Below are 22690 nucleotides of genomic sequence, written 5' to 3'. Positions count from 1 at the left end.
AAGGTTGGCTAAAAGAGCACCGAGGAATATGATGACGATGACTACCAATTGTAATGCACTGTCTGCTGCCAAAAGGTAATGAGCTGCTGCTGTGTAGCAATGTAGTCCCACGTCTGCCAGCACCCAGGAGACATATGGTGATGGTGAGCTGAGCGGGCTCCATGCTTGCCATGGTATGGCGTTTGCTCAGGTAACCAAGGAAAAAAGGCACGAAACAATTGTCTATCATTGCTTTCACAGAGGTAGGGAGAAGGGGGCCTGACAACATGTACCCAGAACCACCCAAGACACTGTTTTTGCCCCATCAGGCACTAGGATCTCAACTCAGAATCCCAATGGGCAGCGGAGACTGCGGGAACTGTGGGATAGCTACTCACAGCTACCCACAGTGCAACACTCCAGAAGTTGACGCTAGCCTCGGTACTGTGGACGCAGTTCACTGACTTAATGCCCTTAGAGCATTTTGTGTGGGGACACACACAATCAACCATATAAAAATTATTTCTAAAAAACCAACTTCTAAAAATTCAACCTAATTTCGTAGTGTAGACATATCCTGAGAGTTAAGGCAGTTCACCAGGAGGTAACATACTTCTATGTGAAAGGAACATGCCTGAGGTAACAGACACTTATCTCTCTGTCCGGCCAGGACAGTATTGCTTGTCTTACAATGGATGCCTAATCGCATACTGAGTCAAAGAGTTAAAAGACTGGGAAATCTACAAGAGAGAAAATCCACAGGGAGGGGGGGAAAAATCAGCAGGGTGTGTCTTGTTTGTGTCTAGGATCAAAGGATTAGTCTGGTATATTAGGGCATACAAAAAAAACCCACACAGGATCCTTCATTGAGGAGGCAAGCGATTTGTCTCCTGAAAAGAGTGTCACAGCTACCCTGGCTGTAAAGTGCAGGTGAGCAACACTTCATTACACATCAAGGTATTTTGTTAATTAAGGCTAGGCTCTAGAATGCATGTTATACATTTCTTTCATATGTAACTATTGTTATTACTTGGAATCTCTATGCTTTGTTACATAAACCTATTCTTTGTTTTGCTATAAACCTAAGTGTTGTGTTAACTGAAACGGTGATCTGAGATGGAACTGGTGGCAGGGGGTGGGGGGGGAGAGAACGGTCTACTGGTTGTTTGGAAGCAGAGGATGTGAGAGTACTGGGACTGGCCAGCAGAGCAGGGGCTGGACACTCCAAGGGGATGATCAGAGAGCTGGAGTGTGCCTATCACTAACCTCTGCAGGCCTAAAGAGAGAGCTTGTGTTGCTCATGGCCAGTGGAGCTGAGAGCCAATGCCTGGCAGACACAGACAAGGTACTACCTGCCTTTAGCATGAGGAAGCCAAGATGCCTCAGCCCTGAGTACCTCACAATAAGGAGTCAGAACTACTCCTCCCTTCAAGCACAATGGAACTTGCCATCTGCCTTCTCTGATCTAAACAAACAGCAGCATATATTTTTTTTAAACCAAACCAAAAACCATATACTACACATACAGAGAACTCGCCTGCCCCAGGGGAGAGGAGAAGAGAGAGAATGAATTACACGTGACAGATGTTCATCACACTGCTTAATGTACTGTTGGAAGGTGCTCAGATACTACAGTGATGGGGCAGTATAAGAACCTATACAGAACAGAATAGCTGCTCCCTCCATCCACTTATTTAAATACCTAACTAAATATCACTAATATCTAGATACACTGTACACAAATTAGACTAAGGCAAATATACATTTAGTCAATAGAGGGAACTCTACCTACATAAAAACGGAGTATTGTAGATTTAAGTGTACTACGTTCTCAATAACCAAAAGGGAAGAGTAGGCAATGATAAAGAGAATACTTTCCTGGTGCCTCTTCTGGAATGCAAACTTGGAAGCAGGGCCTCCTGTGGTCAGAATGATTAGATGGCTTTGCTTTTTCTCCACAGTTTTGACTGTTTTCCATGTTAGGAGAAAGGAAATGAGAGAGGAAAGGATGGAAGGGATGGAGTCTATTGCCAGATGACAGCAAAAGCATCCCTCTACTCATGCTCCAGTTCCTGGATATCTGCTACAGTATCTGAGACTTACTTATTTTCAGTGCATATTGTTCTTGCATTACAAATTATCTAGTTTACGCTCCACTCACATGCTCTGGTGTCTTGCTCAGCCAGTCCATGTGTGTTGAAATGGCAGGGGAAGAAAAGGGTGTTATAGGATTTAAATTTTACACAATCCACTGCAAAGCAGCTTGGATTTCTTTAACAAAGTCTGGCATTAGGCTATCCCGCCCTTCCAATTCAAGTAAGATACCACTGCGTAATCTGAACTGATAGGAATGTGTTTTTTCAGTGCTCTTTAAATTGACAAGAGATCCAGGTGAGCTTGTCCTCGGTTCTACTACAGAGTTTCTTTGCCCAGTGGAAAGTCCAGGGGAAATTATTATTTTCAGCTGGTGGGGACTCCCCCCATATACTCATGGCTTGCAGCTGTGGTGGATGAAATTCAAGGGAGGTAAATATGTTGACTCACCATATCTTTGTTGACTCACCATTTTTTTTTTTGTTTTTTTTACTTATAGGAAGAAATACTTACAGTATCAAGATGGTCCCCTGACTGTTTTAGACCTAGGACAGGTCTTATGCCCTATACTTAACTCCTATCCACGCACAAAATTATTGAGACTACAGAAGAATTCAAGTGGACTCCCCAAAAAGATTGATCCCAACTGCCTGGGCTGATCCTATACCATTTTTGAAAGCAAAGAGGATAATTTCAGAATTGGGGCATGCACTTATGCTCTGCCTTAAATGTTTCCAGTAAATTTTGGGGATATGTGTTATGAACTTGGGCTTTTTCTCCCCCCCAAAAAAGGAAAATTTAACACTGCCGCTATGTCTGTTGGAACTTGGGTTAGTTCTGATTTATGACGGGGGGGAGGCTGGGAATTGAAACAATGTGTGCCCAGAGATGGCAAATGACTCTGTGTGTCTCTGAGATTTGAAGCTAGTAGCGGAAGGGAAAGCTTATTTTCCTCAAATCTGTCTAACACTGGAGTCTGTCAACAGTCAACATCCTTAACTTGGAAGAGTTATCCACAATTCAAGGATGGATTCTTAAGTTCCAGTGGACAACTAATGAGAAATCCAATATGTTAAAAGCAAGCAAATTAGAGCACCAGGTTGCTAATACTATTAAACATCAAGAAGCATTTGGAGAGATGATGACAGAACAGTTAGGACTGTTTATTAGCATGTTTTTGTCAGTTTAAATTTCTGCTAGCCATGCTATTACTTCTCAGATCATACAGGTGACACAGATAGAGATGCTTATTGATCAAAAGTCCTTCTCATTGCTCCCTCCAGCTCCTGACTAGGGGACCCCACAGAAAAACTGGAGTCAACATTTGAATCTATTTTGGGAGAATTAAACCAGAGGACATGGAAGTCCTGATTTAGTTACATTCAAGTTTCTAGCCAACAAGACTTTTGTCTCTCACACAGAATTCAGTGTTGCCACCAACTTTAGAATGGAAAGCTGGCCTCCTTGGTATCTGAGAATGATGCTGCACAGTCTGAGACACGTGTATTACCAAATAATTCTACTTCTTCAGGACATTTTCTTTAAGGAGACTGGGTTGTTTGGGTTCCTCTCCGCGCAGCAGCTTCTTTTTCTAATTCCACACAAGAATCAGTGTCCTCTTCTCCAATATGCAACTTCAGCTACAAGAATAGCTTAACTGAAGTCGACGCATCTTAGATCAAATTAAAATAACTTACTTTGCGTCCTCGCAGGGCTGGATCGATGGCTGCAGGTCCCCTGTCGACTTTGCTTCCCCCTCTCGCACTGCTGGAGTTCAACAGGAGAGCAATCAGGGATCGATTTATCCTGTCAACACTACCCACAATAAATCGACCCCCAATAGATTGATTGCTACCCACCGATCCGGCGGGTAGTGTAGACGTATCCATGGTGTGGGTGAGTGAGTGTCTTTTACATAGAGGAAACAAAGTGTCCCTTAGAGAGTACTGAAAAGAAACACACATACAAAGCTTGAATCTGAGAGAGACCCAGCACTAGACTCCATTATCGGGGAGCAAATGAATGCAGAGAAAAAGGGAAGCAACCTAAATGTTGATAAGCTACATAATGACCCTTAGAGCTAGTAACAGACATTATCTGCCATCATGCTAGCAACATAAGAGATATTTACTGAAGCCTCTACTAGGTTGGGGTGTGAAAATATGGTGCAGGCACCCAGTTTGACCCTGGAGTCAGTCAGTTATGGGAGAAAATGGAAATAGGGAGCAGGTCATAGATGGTTGAAGAATCAAGAACAAATCGTTGGCTGGAGCCTTGGAGAGTGCTGCCCTATTCAGGCTTCTAGGGGCCCTTACAACACAAATTAATAAGCGTTGCACTTCTCCCTAATTATCTGTTTCTTCTGGTAGTACAAGAATGAGGTAACACTGCCACACACACACCCCAATGGGGTAACCAGCATGGCAGGATAAATAAAAACAGCATCTCAGCTTACAGGACCCAGCTCCTTCTGACTGCCAGCAAGGCAAACAACAAGTGGAGAGCCTACTGGGAGACAAAGGAGAAAAAAAACATGGGCACTAGCATTCTAAGACTGATTGGACTGACTGACATGTGGGTTAATACCTGTACTGGTGACAGTCATGTCACAGAACGTCTCATTTCATAGGCTCCAACCTCAGGAATGGTGATATACTCTTCTGCTAATTTCTAAATATGAATATATTTTGTTTGCGGTGTTTTGTACTAATACAGTGTGGGAGGAGGGTTGCTATAGTTTTATTGTAGTCAAATGTTTGTGTATTGGTGACCGGACTGTTATTTAGCAGATACAAATCAAGCTAACACAGATACTTTACAAAAGCAGCAAAGAGTCACATTCCAGGTTTACAATTGTTTTAAACTAGTAAGATCTAGAGCGAGTGCTGTTTTACTCAGTGACTGCCAGTGTTCTAGAATACTTCTTTTGAACATTATATATAGCGTGTCACCTATCAACATCTCCCTCACCTACATCTTTATCTTGATCCATATAAAACCTCTATTCATTACACAATGTTCCATCAAGAAGAGTAAGTCATTCGTTCTTTGGGGAAAGAGGCGGAAATTAAGAGCTGTTTCCAATTCAATTTAACTTTTGTTCTCCTTCCACTGAACTGTGGTCAAGTTTTTCTGTCCTAGCTTGTATTTATATGGATATCACTGTACAATATATTTATGTTTTATTTGTGTTACCTATTATGTCCTTTGAAATAAATTCCCCCCCTCCCCATGTGTCTGTGAGCAGAATGTAAAGTCTTTAGTTAAATCTCTGCATGAACTGAATAGGTGTGTGTGAGTGAGAGAGAGACAGATACGTTGTGTATGTCTGTGTACGTCTACACTACCCGCTAGATTGGCAGTTAGCGACTAATCTATCAGGGTTCAATTTATCGCGTATAGTGTAGACACGCTAAATCAATCCCCGATCGCTCTCCCGTTGACTGGTGAACTCCAGCTTGGCGAGAGGCGGAAGCAAAGTCAACAGGGGAGCTGCGGCAATTGACTTCGTGCCATGAGGACGCGAGGTACATCGAACTAAGATACGTTGACTTCAGCTACACTATTCTCGTAGCTTAAGTTGCATACCTTAGGTCGATCCTCTCCCCCCCCCCCCCCCCCCCCGCCATGTAGACCAGGCCTAAGAATCTCTCTCTCACACTCACGCTTCAAAGTTCTCTTATCACACATCCCTTTCTGGCCTTTTAGTTGTTTCAGTGGCAAAGTTTCTTTCCCATGTAATTTGACTCACTATATCAGTGTTTTACAATAGGACTGCTACGTACGCCCAACTGATTTTGAGAAGCAGAGAGAGAAGTACTTTGGATTCATTTAAGGGGTTCTCCATATAGTGCACTCATCTTCTTTTGATTTCACACTGAGACAAACATGCCCCACCCAGCCTTTTACTGTATGTTCTAGTTTAAAGAAATGGCTTCCTGTAAGCAAACAAGCTGCATTTTAATTTGGTATTTTTGAAGTGATGCAGTAAGGAAAAGATTTAATTAGCCCAGATGCATTTTTTTTTATTGTCACCATCTACTCTAGTTCCCAAATGAACAGGGGCCATGTAATCATACATTCACTTCTGGCATATAACAGAGGTACCTACCAGCTTTTTTAGTCTAATTTTTGCATTTCTTGTGTAATTTCTGAATTATGGGTTCAGCAACTTTGTGGCTTTGCATCATCCATACTAGTGGTTCTCAACCCGCAGCCCAATCAGTATACAGCTACAACCCATGTATCATCATCAGGGCCATACGGGTGGTGTGTGTGGGTGGGTGGGGATGCCGCCCACATAACATATAGAGAGCTGCATAAGCAACCCACAATGGTAAATAGGTTGAGAGCCATTGATCTATATAAACTTTGTATATATAAATACTGCAGTACAAAAAAAAGTTTCAGCCTGGCAGCTGAGCACACTTACAGGAGTTTTCAATTGAAAGCCCCTTTCAATACACCTTTTCCCAAGCACCGTCTGAACCACGGTATACAACTAGAAAGAGTGAAGAATGAACAGTCCTGCCATGAGACATGAACTCTTAGGCTAGTGTGCTAAGAAATGAGCAGCAGCATCCTCAAAATTAAGCTAACTAAAACGTTGTTCCACTTTGCTAATTGTTCAGCTCTCTGTCTACATTTGTGTGGGAGCCTTTGAGTTTGGTTTTCTTTTACTTTTTAATTTTTCCATTTTATTTTACTTTCCATTTTTTCAAAGCATGCATCAACCATGGCTAATTCATAACTGTGACACCACGCATAAATTAATATTTTCAAACCATAATCTGAAGTCTCAACTTTTCCCATATTATCAAATAGATTGACATATTTCTTTCAGTCAGAATCAACAACGATAGGAGACATAATTATTATTAGACAGCCAGTATATCTTATAGCTCAGCTGTAATTAATTTAATAATTAAATTCAATAACTCAATGACTCTCTTCAGTTGTGTGCACAAATCTCCCTGAAATGGAACACTTGTAACTTCTATCAACCACTAACTGACACCAGGCATTCCAGGCACATCCAAGTGGAACATACCTGTTTTGCTGCTAAAAACAGTAGTAGGTACATTCTCTCATTCCACTAAATTTCAATGGCATGTTGACAGACCATATCAATGAGGAGACTTAATGATAAAGAGAGCTGCACATTCTTACTGAAGGAAGAAGGGCACTGTATTATTCTTATCTCCTTACACATCCACTTTTTTCTCAGCGAGAATATGCAATGCCTTTTGATATTAACTCTTTCACTACTAGTCTGCCACCACACTTACTGTATTGTCACACTCAATTAACATGCCATCAGAAATAATGGAATATGAACACAGACTTAGTATATTCAACAGCACTGCAGGTACATTCTAGCTAGAGTATTAAACAGCAGGCAAGTGTAACCGAGTTACAGACCCTGCAAAATATAAGGGGAAGATATACTGGAACTTTAAAATAAATCTATATTTGCAAATGCTAACATTAAGCTCCCTGTGGGTGGTTTGGGTTAGGGGAAAAGACACCTAATCTGAATGATACTCATGTAATATTCCAAATATCAAAAGCTAACTTTACTTCAAGGATCATTTTGCATTTAAAAAAATGTTTTCAACGCCCCCAAAATAGGTATAGTTTTTGTATGATAGAGTTTCTTTTTTGACCTTTGATTATTAGACATGGTTGGGGTGTTTTTTTAAGCTTCTGGGTCTCTAAAACTTGTGGAAACTTTTAAAGACAGAAAAGGCCATGGCAAAAAAAGGAAGAAACGCAACCCTAGATAATTTTAAAGATTTCATGTACCTAAAATGGACAAATTAAAACCGCAGCCTTAGTCATAAGCCTACAAGAAGCAAATCAGTAACAGTGAAAGAAAAACTACCGCAAGCAAAACCTGATGCAGTGCAAATATAGTTTGAACCAGTGGGTTACAGTTCATCACAATGTACGCCAAAGGAAGTGGGTGTAATACCTCTCTCATTGCTTCTCCTCCTTCCCCCAAACTCATCTGACCACCTGTAACAGTCTCAGAGGAAGCAGACAATCTCCCACATACTTTCCAGCTACACTGCAACAACGACAAAGTACACATGCAGCTATCAGCACATGTGTAAAAATATATACGTGGAGCATCAGTGTCAGAAATCTTTGTGATGATTAATCTACTCTACATAAAAAACTACCACAAAAAAAAAAAAACACAAGGGGCAACTGATCCCCCTCAAACCCACACAAGACTGGAAAATTATGGTAAGCAGGACATAACCTCCGTTGACTACTGGGAGCTGTGGTTGAGATTAGCACTCAGCAGAAAACGTTTGCCCTTCTGACCAGCATTTTCCACTAATGATTGAATGGGGTTGGAGTGGGGAGAAAAGGGGTGAGTAGGAGTGGGGACAAAAGTATCTTCATTTCCTTTTGGCCTTTAGGTACCATTAACCAATGTGGTTCAGACAATTTTTTCTTTGATAAACTAGAATTATGGCACAGATCATGCCACCGGTTCTGCAGCAAGACTTCTCGGGTAGATCACTAAGGTGTACTGCATTAAAAAACAAAACAAAAAACCAACTAATAGCACGACAGGGCCTTGTGAACCTGAAACCTGAGCCCAACAGCAAAACCCATCTAAAGGGGCTTTCTTTGTGGAAACTACAGGGCAGCTGGGTTTCAGCTGGTTTTAATACCCCTGCAAAAGAAGATGTGCACCCTTTAAGAAGTCTTTTATCCCTTATACATCAGTGTAAGGGGTTTTTAGATGAGCCCTAAATAAAAAAGGGGATTCCCATTACCTGGAGCTTAGGTAGAAAAAGCCCAAGAATCCTCATGCCTACAGGATGTCAGCCAACTTTTAATTTTATTTTTTAAAGAAGTGTCTTCTGGAAACTGACAAAATTTGCATATACTGCAACAGTGATTTTCCCTCCGTGAGTTGTCTTAAACTTGCTAATATTTGGGGGGGGCGGGGGGGGCGGGGAAGAGTTAAAAATAAAAGCTAATAGTTAAAAGTCATGTGTAAACTCTGTGTTTCACTTGAACAATTATTTAAAATAGTGGTTTCTTTAACTGAATAAATCTGCACCTGCAAAATGAATCACTGCTCTATAAATATAGAAGAGAGAATCCTTTCCAGGTTATATGTTTACACATTCTCAACTACGTTTTTTATTTCAATTTTGTGGAAGGACACTATTATACTTAAAGAAATTTCTTAAATCTCCCAAAATTTTATTTTAAAGCAAACTGAAGACAAGGAATAAAAAAAAAAACTTTCACAAAAGGAAAAGCATTCAAGATGACTTTAGCATTACATTATTAACAAAACGGTCCACACTGCATTCCAGATTAATCTACAATACTTGGACTTTTTGATCAATTTTTCTTTGACCAAAAAATCACCCAAATCCCTAAACATCCCACAATAAAAAATGAGGTGCTAAAATGAAGTGTAAGTCACCTACCTATAGAAGTATAGATTATTCATCGATTATCACACCAGAAAGGACCACTGTGATCATCTAGTCTGACCTTCTGACACGGAAATGCAATGTATGAAATTCCAAGAGTGGTAACTATGCCATATTATTGAATTGAAAAAAACACTCGCAAAATACAAATTGTCCATTTCTGATAGTAAAAGATTAGCTTGGAAGATTGGTCTTATAATGTTAAAAGAACTGAAGACGAACAGCTAGAAGTAATCAAGAAATTCCTTGCAACATATCTACTTAGATTTATAACAAATATAAAAAAAGCACCAATCCTCATCTCTAGGTGCCTATCAAAATTTTAAATTATTATTATCACATTAAAAGTAGCAGCTACTCCATGCTCACACACAAACGTAGTATCAAGACAAGAAGTCCAACACTACTGCAGACACCAGCCCCTTACTGAGCTCCTTCCTCCCCCGGGCCCAGGAAAATATGCAGGTCTTGTAACATGCCCTGAAAGTTTAAATTTGTGTTGTACTGGGCCATAGAGATGTGGGTAGCTGGGTGGCGAGAGGACGGAAGTAGTAGCTTCAAAAGCTGATTGATGGCCCCTCTCAGAGAACACCTGGCCCGCAGCATCCTCTCTTCAATACCGAGAAGCCACCCATATAACTGTCTACACTGATCACAGCTGTGCAGTATTGCATGGGGAGAGAAGCCACATGTCTTAACTGGGTAGATTCCAGATCATTTATTAAAATGTAAATTTTGCTTGTTGAAAGTGAAAGGGTATTTTGGTAACACTACAGTAAGACGCAGGGATTTCTCAGGTGTTTCATTATGATCTCTGGCTCACTTCAATTTTGTATCATATCAGGAGCTGTTGCTGAAATAAAGGAGAATTTATGAAAAAAGTCCAGGGTGAAATGCGGTCCTAAGGGATTAATTTTGTTTTGATTGAGGCATGACAGGGGCAGTAAAAGCAGTAGTACTGGTTAATTCTTTGCTCCTTTCTAACAGTGCCAGGTTAGAACACAGCTTATAGCTGTCGGCTCAAGAGCAGATCTAACAACAACAAATAATCTATAAATCACTCTTTTTTAAAAAAGTAAAGTGCTTGATGGAGTTTTCAGCTAATGTCCACCCTGAAAATATAACTGAAAACCCCTCACCCAAAATCCAACCACAGCACATTGCTTTTGTAACTAAATAAATACAAACAATGTATTGAGAAGTAAATGCATTTTAAACAAAACATTTATATTACAAAGTCTGTAAGTTACCAGGATATGCAAAACTCAAAGGTTACATGTTCAGGTAAGCATCCAAACTACACATTTACCCAAAGCTTAGATGAACCATCCAAAGTGCCTCCAGTTTGCAAAGTGGGGCTGAAAATTTCCTAAGTGCAAGATTTCTCATATTTCAGAACCAGAACTGAACAAAGGCATTTGAAGGCTTCAGAAACTTGAGATTTAAGATCAGATTTTGAAGAGGGTAAAAGTTTTGCAAGTCTTTTCCCCAAAAATATCAACCTGCACAGAGATTTTTTTTTCCCATTAAGGTGACTGCTCCAGCAAGTGATAAATCTATACCACAGCATTATTATTTTGGAACCGATTAAGGCTGTTTTCTGATTAGTGAGGATATTAACAAGAACATGTTTCTTTCCCAACCTACCATTTTCTTGCTGCTTCAGTTTACAGTAAATCATAATCCTGAATTGGTGATAACATGAATATCTATGGCAACACGCCAACATCAAACATGGAGGTAATGACCTCACTGCAGGATCAACCAGATGGAGAAGTGGGGTTGAGAAAGAGAAAGGAAAGAAATATCTGAAATACTTATGAAGTGATAAAGAAAGTGGCTGGCCAAGTGAATCACTTTTGTTATCACTGTTCTCCCCCCACCCCCCCATACACACAGTTTTGAAGTTTTTCCTTAACTTTGAATTCCTTTGCTTTTGACGGTTTTAATCAGATGTTATTTTAGAACGCTCTGAAAAGGCTTTGGGTTCTATAAAGCTCTGCGAGGACATTTCTGACCTTATTACTCTTTACAGTACTCTAGTTCCCATGAGAAAGAACAAGTTATTTGAATCACTTTTAGTATTTTAACTACTGTACTCATCTTCAGAAATGATAGGCATCACCTCAACCAAATATCTACACAATCTTTATAGGAAAGTTTTATAATTTCAAGTTCTGTAGAGATAACACACTTCAGCAGCACAAGGATTGTTTCACCAAAAGGAAGCTGAAAAGCAATGCAACTATTTGTATGTAACGGCTAGCTAACATCAACTTGTCTTTCATGACAACACCAGGCAGCTTTCACTAAGTGAGTGCCTCAATGTACTCCCAATTTAGTGACACAGAGAATGACAAAGCTTAATAAAATAGTGGAAACCAACTAGTGGAGCATATGAGCCTGTGGCTTTGGATGGTGGGCAGCTGAAAGGAAGAACAGGAAATGTTATACTGATTAAAACCAAAACAGACAGGTCAGTGCCCAAATGAACTTGTGTTTTAATTTGCAACCTTGAATTCTGAATGAACAATCAAGGCTAGACAAAACTATTATGCCGTGACTATCATTCAGCATGCCAAATCATACTAGCTTCAAAACACACAGAATGGTAGTATTTTTAAGGGAAAGTCTGGATACTTGGTTTCAGTAATGCTTACAGCTTTTCAGTTTGGAATTTAGTGGTTACCACATTAAGCATTACTCACATTATGAATTAAGCGGAAGGTAAACATAAATTGGTAGAGAAGTAACTGTCCAAGAAACTGACTAGTGAATGAATCATTCACTCCACTTTTAGTCTAACAGTAAAATAAAGAAAGAAAAAGATCAAGAAAGGAAAGCAAAGGAAAAGGAAAAGGGCATAAACATAAGAATTCTTTGCAGAAGTGTTTATGGTTGCATAGCCTTTGAACTTCCAACTACGACAAATGGAGACATCATTATATAAAACTACTGTGTGTATGAGTTTTATTTACTTGTTCAATGAAATACTGCAGTTTCTTGAATACTCTTGATTGATTTGGACTTCTATCACAAAAATTCTGCACATTTTTTCTCACCACACATTTTAAAGTATTTACACAAGAATGCATAAAGAGTTTGAAAATAAACTCTAAGCTATTGGGTTTAATCTGAAGTGTTTGGCAAGTTAAACATTCTGGGTAAAATTGTCAAAAGTACTTAGGAACTTAAGTTTCATCAACTTGACTGAGGTGCTTTTGAAAATGGAATTTACGTACCTATGCGACTTACATGTTTTTGAAAGTTTTATCCTTTATATTTATAATGCACCTACTACCATTGCATCTGTGGTCCTGAGTCTTTTCTACAGACAGGCTGAAATCAGAAAAACGAATCTAGATACCTTTCAACTTTGGACAACATCTGATCCAGCCCATCTTTAGTCCTTACCCATACAAAATTACTCCATATACTTCACTAGGAGTTCTCCTTAAATAAAGATTACAGGAGTTGGCCATCTATTCCCTCCTGTTCTTATAAAACCAGGATCATCATATTTTTGCATGTACTGAATAACTAGAAGTTTTATGTTTCTCACAGTAAGGTTTCCGTAGACTTGTACAACTATATTATTCAGTGTGCTTTTCACAGTAAAAGGTACCAGAAAGAAAACCTCAATCCTAGTTTGGGTTATACACCTGCCTATATCTTGTATCTGAAGTTATTCAGTAAAATCAGAAACCAAAAATAGTTTACAGAATATAGATATTTTAAAATACTATTCCACGCACGACTTCTAAACATAAAAGGGCAGATGCTCAGCTGATGTGAATTGTCTATTGAATTCACTAGAGCCTATAGAAATTTTCACTAGCTGATGATCTACCCCAAAATGATTTTTTTTTTAATCCACAGTTTTAAAGAGGCCCAATAAGAGGATCAGAAACACCAAATCCTTATAAAAAGTGATTTGTTGGCACAAGCACTGCAACAGTAGAACCAGTATATATCTGGAAGCTAGTTGTACAAATGTTGATATGCTAAGTAATACAACAGCAAAGATTTGTTTTGTCTTCTTCTTCTTTACGCATAACATCCTGAAAGCAAAACAGCACCACTCTCTAAATAAATTAAGGGAGCAAATCAGAAGCGTTTGCAAAAAATATAATGGCTAGTATTACAGCTGAAATACCTAGTATTTCAAAGCCAATATACTAGTTATTTCAGCTGTAATATTAGCATGATCATTATATTTGACCTATATTACAGAATGGAGAGTAGTCTGTTCTATATTAATTTTAAAAAATGCATTAACTTGCACAAACCAATGGACCCAAAGCACAGAGTATACAGCTTCTTCACCTCTAACAATTCTTATCAGGTTTGAATTTCTCCATGCAACATAAAGAGAGGGGTGGAGCATCCAAGAAGGACAAACGTTTAGTAGAAATCAGTTTCTTTTTTGCATTTTTACTACTAGAAGACAAATGTCCTCATAGGCAATGAGCAATCAGCTTTGCATATTGCCATGTACTCTCCAACTCTTATTTTCTATTAACCTTCTTGGGATCCTTTGAAACCAAATCAAATAGCAATATAGGTTGGTCAACAATACTACCATCCTCCACAGCAGTTTAATTGAATTGAATTAAATGGCAGAACAACAGCTTGGTAGTATGAGGCAGTGTGTGCCCTTTTTTTCTTCCTGAGATAAAGGAGGTTAGATTTTCCACTTATATTTCCTCTAACAGTGTAACTAAATATCTACTATACTTAGTGCAAATAAAAGCAGCAGTATCACAACTAATGGTGCAACTAATTTTTATTGGGTGGGCGGAAGGAGAGGGAAGACCTTTCACCACTGTAAAGCAAATCATGAAACCTTCCATAAGTTTAAAGAGAGCACAAAGTAATATTTTCCAACCTTTCACTAAGAGTAGGGGTGAAAACCACGTTTTAAAGGTCTTGCACAGTTTTATTATTAGAAGTAGAACCTCTACTGATACTGATGAGTCATTTGTATTGGCGGAAACCAAGAACATCCATCTTCTTCGCGGGTTACACAGCACTCAGTGTGGTTTTCTATTCATTACCGGTCAAAGTAGTTGACTGAAAACAAAACAAGAGACAAGAACTCACCTTCGCTCTCGATGCCTGTTTAATGCCAGCTGATTAGTTTATCATCCTTCTAGAGATTGCTTACATTGACTGCTTTTGGTTACATAAAGAAGGGGAGTCCCTTTCAGAAAAAAACGTGAGTGCCTTTAAACTTTAAAATAAGATTAAATCTAGCACTGAAAATGGGTAATATACTCCATTTCTGCAATGACCTCTGTGACAGATTCAAACAAAACACAAACCAATTACAAATATATGGAATCAGCAGAAACTGTCACCTTGAGGAACCTTCTGAATCATCAGAACAGAGTCTGTAAATACAAAAAGGACCAGTTGCACTCAAATATAAATCTTCATCCTCATACAAATGAAGGAGCCCTCTCATGTTAATAACAGGAGTTATTTCGGTACATAGGATTAAAAAACAAAACAAAACCAAACAAAAAATAAACCGAATCCAAGAGGTAACAGAACTTTGAAAATAATAGAACACTACATCAAGTTTTTGGGTTTTAAGCGGAATTCTCCATTGAACGGAATGAGTAATTCTGCTTTTTAAAAAACTGAACAATCCACAATTACCAAGGAAAAATGCCATTCTAATGTTAAACTCCATATCTAATGCAGGAACAATAGTTCCTTTTTTATAAAGCCACCCTCCCCATTAAAAAAAAAGGCCAACCAACACACAAACCACACACAAAAACCAACACAAACACACACATGTCCTGTTAAACATTTGCTGGACTCAGATGTAGTTCAGCCATAGTTTGAACAGAGGTGGAGCAAACTGCAACTTTTTGCCATGCATGCCAAAATGCTGGCCCAAACAAATGAAAGATTTTGATAGTAGTGGGGAAGAAACTACAGCAAAGCAGTGGCCAGAGAACTGAAAATACGTACCAACACTCACATTCTCCAAGTCTGTCTCTTACTGTGGACAGTTTATAGTGAGGATAGCTCTGAGCTGCAGCAGACATGTGAGTCAGCAAGAGCTGCCTGTAGGAAACTGCTGACATGTTAAATTGCTCTGCATACACTGTGCACACCTACCCACTAAACAAAAACAGGGTGTATGCAAATTAATGCACAGGAACACCTACACACTTACAGTTCTTGTTTTCCTAGTTCAAATCTAAATTATAAAACAATCACTAATAATAAACACTTTCAATGTCAGCTATAACAAGCAGCTGTGTTCAAGTCTCAAGGGTCACTCTGTTTTATTCAAATAGGTTTACCTCATTTCTCTCTGCAAAAAGCAAAATTGTTGCTCTACAGATGACAAGAATTGCATGGTAACAGACACCTACATACAGCTCCTAGTTTTATGAATGGGGGACTCCTCTTGAACCTATACATTAAAATCAAATGGAACAGATATCTATTACAATTTGGGTGAATATTTTGAAGTCAGAATGCCAAAAATAAGTAATAGCTTCAATTTCAACACCCATCAGATTTAAACAACTGGAAATTCCCAGGTTTTCCTGATTCTAAGAATTCTTCAAACACCACTTTTTTGTTGATGATATATTCTGAAGTCATGTAAAAGTGATATTCAAACTTCCATGAAATAAAAGTTTTTAAGAAGTAAGTCTCAGAGAATGAGAGAATTTCAGGTCATCTTCCATATATCAAGAGTGACAAGAAAGTGTAGACTGTAGTGACTTCTCCATGAGGCTCTAGTTTAAATGTAAAATAAAACACTGGCTTGCTATGTATATTTATTGTAAAGAATCTCTTTGGGAGGAACTTGGGATAAGTCAGGCATTCTGTTTATTGTAATATGGAAAGCCGTCACTCTCCCGCCCCCACTCCCCTGCCCATATGTAATATTCTAGCTACTATGCCAGTACAGTTTATGATCTCCAAACTGTTTTGGTCGGCCTTTGCATACAACCTTCAATGGAACTAGAGGAAAATTCCCCAGCAGCATCCCTTTTTTGGCTGATCAAAGATTTGATATTTATAACTATTTAGTAGGGTTTCCAAAACCCATTCTGCCATTCTTTTTTGTTACCATATTTTGAACATTAGTAGATCTTCAGTTAGTGCTGGTAGTTTTTGTACTAAGACCAGTAGCTCAATTTAAGCTTATTACTGGTCACACAAATTTGCATGCATTTCACTGCTTGATTTTGCTTAATTTATAATTTAAAGTCCAATAATGGCAGAGTAAGTATCGCGCTTTTCAACACACTACAAAGATGTTTCGGCCTAACTAAAAAGCAGAATGAGTACACTGCAACTCAGCTGGCTTCAGAGTCATATTTCCTGATGCAAGCTTCAAATGTGTATTTACTATTCAGACACCTGCCAAGGTTAATATCTTTTGGCTGAAGCAATGGTGACCACTTTTTGTAAAAAACTGAGTAAGCATTTTGAACACTATCCTGCCAATTCACTGGTAGACTTAGAGGTAGGGAGTCATTGTTCACTCAACTGCAATAATATATTCAATTAAAAACCTATTCAAATCTTAGTGGAGAATTGCAGTATCTTCAAAGAATCTGCCACATTCTCCTAAACTGATTGTAATGGAGAAACAAAATCACTTAGATTTTTAAAGAAAGCTGGTATTTCTCATTAGAAATGAGTCCAATTTTTCTTTACTACATCAACAAAATGTATTGTATGTGCCCCTGATTCCAACTCAGAAATAAGTTATACACAAGCCCTACATTATACACCACACCCGAAGTGAACATAAATCTATACTTGAGGATGTGATAATGTGCTTGTTAGAATGCAATTCACATGTGCAACATCCAAAAGATACAGAAGTCAGGCTTGTAAATGAAGAAAAGTTATTTTTGACTGCATTTTTGAATAAGAGTGGACACTCTTACAAGGAGAGCAGGGCTTTGCATACAATTAGAGGACAGTGTAAAATACATTTGGACCATCTGAATTAGAAAAGAAAAAGAGATTCCTCACAAACACACCTGTAGTATATGCAGTTCTAAGAAATCATCTATTCACACTCTTGCATAAAAAATGTAATCACTACTGAAGAGCCTAGTTAGGACCTGTCATATACTACTATACAACTCATTTTTAGATGTTTTAAACATCCATCAAGCTGAAACTGGACAATTTTTCATCCCAGATGCACTTTTAGAGGTCTTGTCTCACCCTGTGCATGAGTAAAGTCCTGTTGAAATGAATGAATATCATGGACATGTAAGGAGAAAGTATTCCTCTTCATTCTTTTGGGGAATGGGATTTAAAAAATAATGAGGAGGTCATTATGACTGTTTTTCATGGTTTCAGATATTTGTAGAGTAAGCCTCAACAGATATTAGCCAAGATGGTCAAGGATGTAACCCCATGCCCTGGATGTCCCCAAGCCTCTGACTCCCAGAAGCTGAGACTAGACAACAGGAGATAGATCACTCGATAAAATACCTAGCTCTGTTCATTCCCTCAGAAGCATCATGCATCAGCCAATGTTGGAAGACAGGATACTGGACTAGATAGCCATACTGGGTCATACCAATGGTCTATTCTTATGAAAAGCTAGTCCAACAAATACTGCAACCTGTAAAGAAGACTAGCTATTTTACTTAACAGCCAAGCTATTGAGGTTTTTAAATAACTAAATATGGGCAATTACTATTACACATTCCATACTACATATCACATACACAGGTGTTCGGTTTCATCTCTCCCACTGTCGTTAATTATGTGCGTACATGAAGAGATGCACAGACCCCTGTGCAGCATGGAGATTGTACTAAACCTCATTAATGTCAATGAGTCTCCAAGGCTGCCTACAATGTCAAAACATTTTCATATTAAGAATATTTAGGCATCAACATGATACTCCTATTTATCTGGATTTGGGCCATTACTCTCAGTCAGCAATATACGTTATTCCTAGTGTACCGCACACTATAGTTCGCAAATTTTCTCCTCAGTGCTAAGGTACTGTGGCTGAAAGCAAAGGGGTGGGGGGGAGAAAGGGTTATCATCATGGTATCTGGAGTCTATTCCGTTTACACATATAAATTCCATTAATTCTAACGGAACTCCCATGTGCTTCTGTGCTAGGATGCAACCAGAAACATTAGCCCTACCACTGAATTTCCTGCTTTTTAAAGTTATATGAGATATAAATAATTGTTAACAATTGACTAATCAGGATTTTATTAAACGCATATTTTGGAATATATCACCCAATAGTCTGTTGTGTACACCCTCCTCCTAGTACTCATTGCTGTCTGCCATTTAAAAACGTATGTTAGTACATATTATAAAAAATGCAATGTTGTCTAATTTTACATCTTAACACTACTTGTGCTTCTACAGGACTTTTCATTAGTAATGTTGCTATCCTGCTCATTTTACAATTTGGTCAACTGAGGCACACCTTGGGTAAGTGGTTTGCCCAATACCTCAAAGCTGGAAAGTGAAAAAGCTAGAAATAGAAACTTGAAATTCTGATTCTTTATCATCTGCTCTTACTATTAGACAAGATTTCCTTCCACTTTGTGCAGCTGATTTTGATGCATAATGTCCAACACCTTCAAATCAATCTTTGGAGTTCGATGGTTAAGTGTGAAGAGAACACCAATATTTAAAAGCACGTATCCATGATACTACAATGAAGTACTATGCCAGTCTACCTGCTACATGAGTACTGAGATACTAACTACAGTGAAGGGCCCACGCAAGTCAATCTTGAATTTCAGAAGAATATGCACTCATCTGAAGCAGAATTTAGCTTTTCACTTACACACTGAAGTGCCTTCCGAAATGTTATTAATAAAATGTTACTACACAAGCCCTGTAGTTAAATACTTAACATACTTCCTTAGCCATTTTATTCTATTCAAATGTATGAAAAGCAATTATTCCATTTCCTACCCAAAATTTCATTTTCCCCTTATCCAAACAATTGTCAAATAATACAAGTAAACTACACCAAATAATCGACCACCTTGAAATTACACACTTACATGTAGCTAAAACAAAAATCTCATACAAATCTACCTACTCCAAAGAAGAAAAAAGGTATAAAAATACATACTCTCCACTCAAGACCTAAAATACCACACTATAACACATACAAATTTTATGACAATGATGAAGTCTCAAAAATGGATTTTTATCATTAAAACACTGACAAATGTTCAACTATAGCAGAGCAAACAGCAACACTATAATTTCGCAATCTTTTTAGATACTAAAGTCTGATGGGTGCCATTTCTGTCTCACGTTCATTATTACCATAAAGAATGAAAAATGCAGTTTACTCCAGAGCGGCCAGGGCTTCAGTAATAAGGGTATGATGATCTCACAATAACTGAAGCATTTTAAGCAAGACACCCGCTGTATTATAAAAATAGCCTGTTCCACAAAAGGAGAGGCATGATTTCACACTTAGCTTCTTTCATGACAGCCAGAGCTTTTGCAGCTAATGGCCTTGCCTACATGTTATATTTTAATGATCTGAGAAAACTGTTATCAGAGTTACCCTTGCTCTCTAATTTTACTCCAAAAAGAGGGGGAGGGGGGAAGCATCATCTCTCAATAAGCACTATCTTCTTTGCAGACCCCATTAGGCAGGAAAGAAATTAGCTCTTTTTGTTTAATACATTCAACAGATGAAATTAACAGAAAAACCACTCTGGAGCAAAAAGATGTCATCTGAGAAATGAAGAAATGATCTGATGCTTGCCAGAAACCATTAAAATTGGTTCTCCTTTACCACAAGCACACTGCCAATAATAAAATTATTTTGCAGGCTGTTACACACACTTACCAACTAAACTGTTTGGCAACAACTTGCAGTAAGTTACAAACTAGCCTGAAGTCGGGTTGGAACCCCAAGCAAAGGCAGGCGTTTTACAAGTGAGTGTGACCAATAACCCCACGCAGGTGTCTAATGAAACAGCTGAGCCACTCTTAAAGAAAAGCCATAGAAGCAAGCAAGCTACAGAAAGGACCCTCTTTCATGGGGCAGTGACTTTGAAACTGCACCCACCCCACAACATCCCTCCACTGCAGAACACAGCAACGTGACCACTCACCCGAAGGGGAAAGTGGGAGAAATCCGGGAACTGAACAGTTTCACTGTCACGATACACATAAGATCCCGAACACAAAACCCCATCAAAGGACAGGGGGAGGTGGAGTCGAGTTGATGAGAAGAGCTTCACATACAGAGTGGCTGTAAAGAGGGGTCTGGCAGGAAGTATTTAGCCACCCAGCGAGGACAAAAATTCACACTCTGTCACACTGCTTGAGGGAAGTGTGCAAGGAACCCAAAGGGCAATGCAACCCCGATTGCTTTGCTTTTTAGCAGCACCCTTCTCGCTTTTATGTTAACCTAGGCATTCTTTGCTCGCCGGGGGGCTTGGATCCAACAAATGCATAGCAAACCCTGTGGGTGGGTTTGCCTTTTTTAAGAAAGATCGAGCCAGTCGCCGTAGCACAAAAGAGCTAAAATGCCCAAATAAACAATGCGAAGGGGAAATAAGGAGGAGCGGGTAGACAAGGTGTCTTCGCCTCACCCCCCCTCCTCCTCTCACTGCTCGTTAAAAAGGCTTCGAAATCTGACAGCTGCTTTCCTCCGCTCGTACAAAACAAGAGCCCCCGTGCCTGACTTATTACTCTTGTGCTCCTCCTCCTGCTTACTCAAAACACCCATCACCATGCATGCAATATACCATTTACACTTTCCTCTGGCGCGCACACTAAAGCAATTGCGGGCTGACCATCATCTCTGCTCCTCCTTCATCCCACCATAACGCCCATAAAAGGCACCCTTTGCGGTGGTCCCTAAACGTCAAGCTAAGCTAGTATCGGCCAGCAACAAACAGCCGAGCTGGACTCACTCGCTTACTCTCTCACGCGCATACACACACACTTCAGATCCTTTTACACACTTTCAGTTACGCAACGTTTCTGTGGTTGGTTCCCACTTTTAGAAATTACTGTTCGCCCTCCTGCGAACCGGCCTTGTTTTTAAATATGCCCCCGCAGCAGCTGGCTCGGAGAAAATCCGCCCCTTCTCCGCCCTCCCCCCCACCAGCTGCACACACACCAAACTTCATCTCCATCATTCCCCGGGGAAAAGAGCCGCGAAATGGGGGCTCACCTTCTTCGCCTGCAACTTTCGATCCTTCCCCTCTCGCTGCAGCCTCCCCAGCCCGCTGGGGCTCGGGGGCAGAGTGGGACGTGGAGGGGGGTGGGGTCTGGATTTGCTGATGATGGAGGGGGAGGGTTATTTTCTGCGGTTAGGAATGTGCACCCGCGGAGACGCACCTCACATGGCGATGGCTTAAAACCCAGCTGCCTCCAAAGTCTTTGCAGAGAAAAATAGAGGGAGGGGACGGGGAGCAGCAGGAGGAGGGGGGAAGGCTGCAGCAGGGGAGGGGGGCGTGGGGAGGGGGAGTCGCACAGGAATCGCTACGCTGCTGCTGCTGCACTCGGGACTGGCGGCGGCGGCTGCACAAGGCGATGGCAGCTCGGTGCCTTCGCAGCCCGGAGGCGTGTCGCTGCTGCTGCTGCGGCGGCTGGCCCCGTTCTGTTGGTTACACTCTCCCCGTGGCTCGCGCTCTCCCCAGTGGAACGCCGCCTACTCCCCTCAATCGCTACATTGTTGACATTCGCAGGCTGACATCATCCCCCCCCCCCGCCTCCTCCTCCTCCTCCACCGCCCGCCTTTCCCATTCACAATAACGCTACGTAAACCGCGTAGTACCCTCTCCCTCGGCGGCGGGGACGGCTTCGCGCAGAAACAGGCATAGCGCCGCTCCACGAATAGCGACTTCGCCGGCATCCGCGCGCCAAGGCGCACGCGCACCTCCCTCCCCAGCGTTCTCAGCGAGCCAGTCTGTGTCTCTTTCTCGCTCGCTCTCTCCAGCCTTTTCTCCCGGAGGCCTCCCTGTTGTGCTCGCGCCCGGCCGAGGGGCAGGCTGGGAGTTGTAGTCCTCGCTCTCCGCGTTGGGGGCTCGCTGCTGATGCAGAGCCCCGCGGGGAGGAGGCGAGGGCAGCCGGTCCAGCGGCGGGGAGGTGCTGCTCTCACGGTTGTGTGGCTGGGCTCTGCTCTCTTA

At 40.4% G+C, this 22690-nt stretch overlaps 1 protein-coding gene across 4 annotated transcripts in view; it reads right to left on the bottom strand.

The window, feature by feature from the left end:
* BACH2 (BTB domain and CNC homolog 2) overlaps positions 1–22257 on the bottom strand; it is a 258650-nt gene extending 236393 nt beyond the window's left edge. For all 4 annotated transcript variants that reach the window (XM_050949246.1, XM_050949247.1, XM_050949250.1 and 1 more), the window contains exon 1: positions 21733–22257. The gene's annotated coding sequence lies outside the window, so the exon portion shown is untranslated. The remainder of the gene's footprint in view (positions 1–21732) is intronic.
* Between the last annotated feature and the right edge of the window lie 433 nt (positions 22258–22690).

This window comes from Gopherus flavomarginatus, chromosome 4 (assembly GCF_025201925.1).
Source record: "Gopherus flavomarginatus isolate rGopFla2 chromosome 4, rGopFla2.mat.asm, whole genome shotgun sequence".
NCBI classification, from domain to species: Eukaryota; Metazoa; Chordata; order Testudines; family Testudinidae; genus Gopherus; species Gopherus flavomarginatus.
This window is presented reverse-complemented; position numbering and strand designations above follow the sequence as displayed.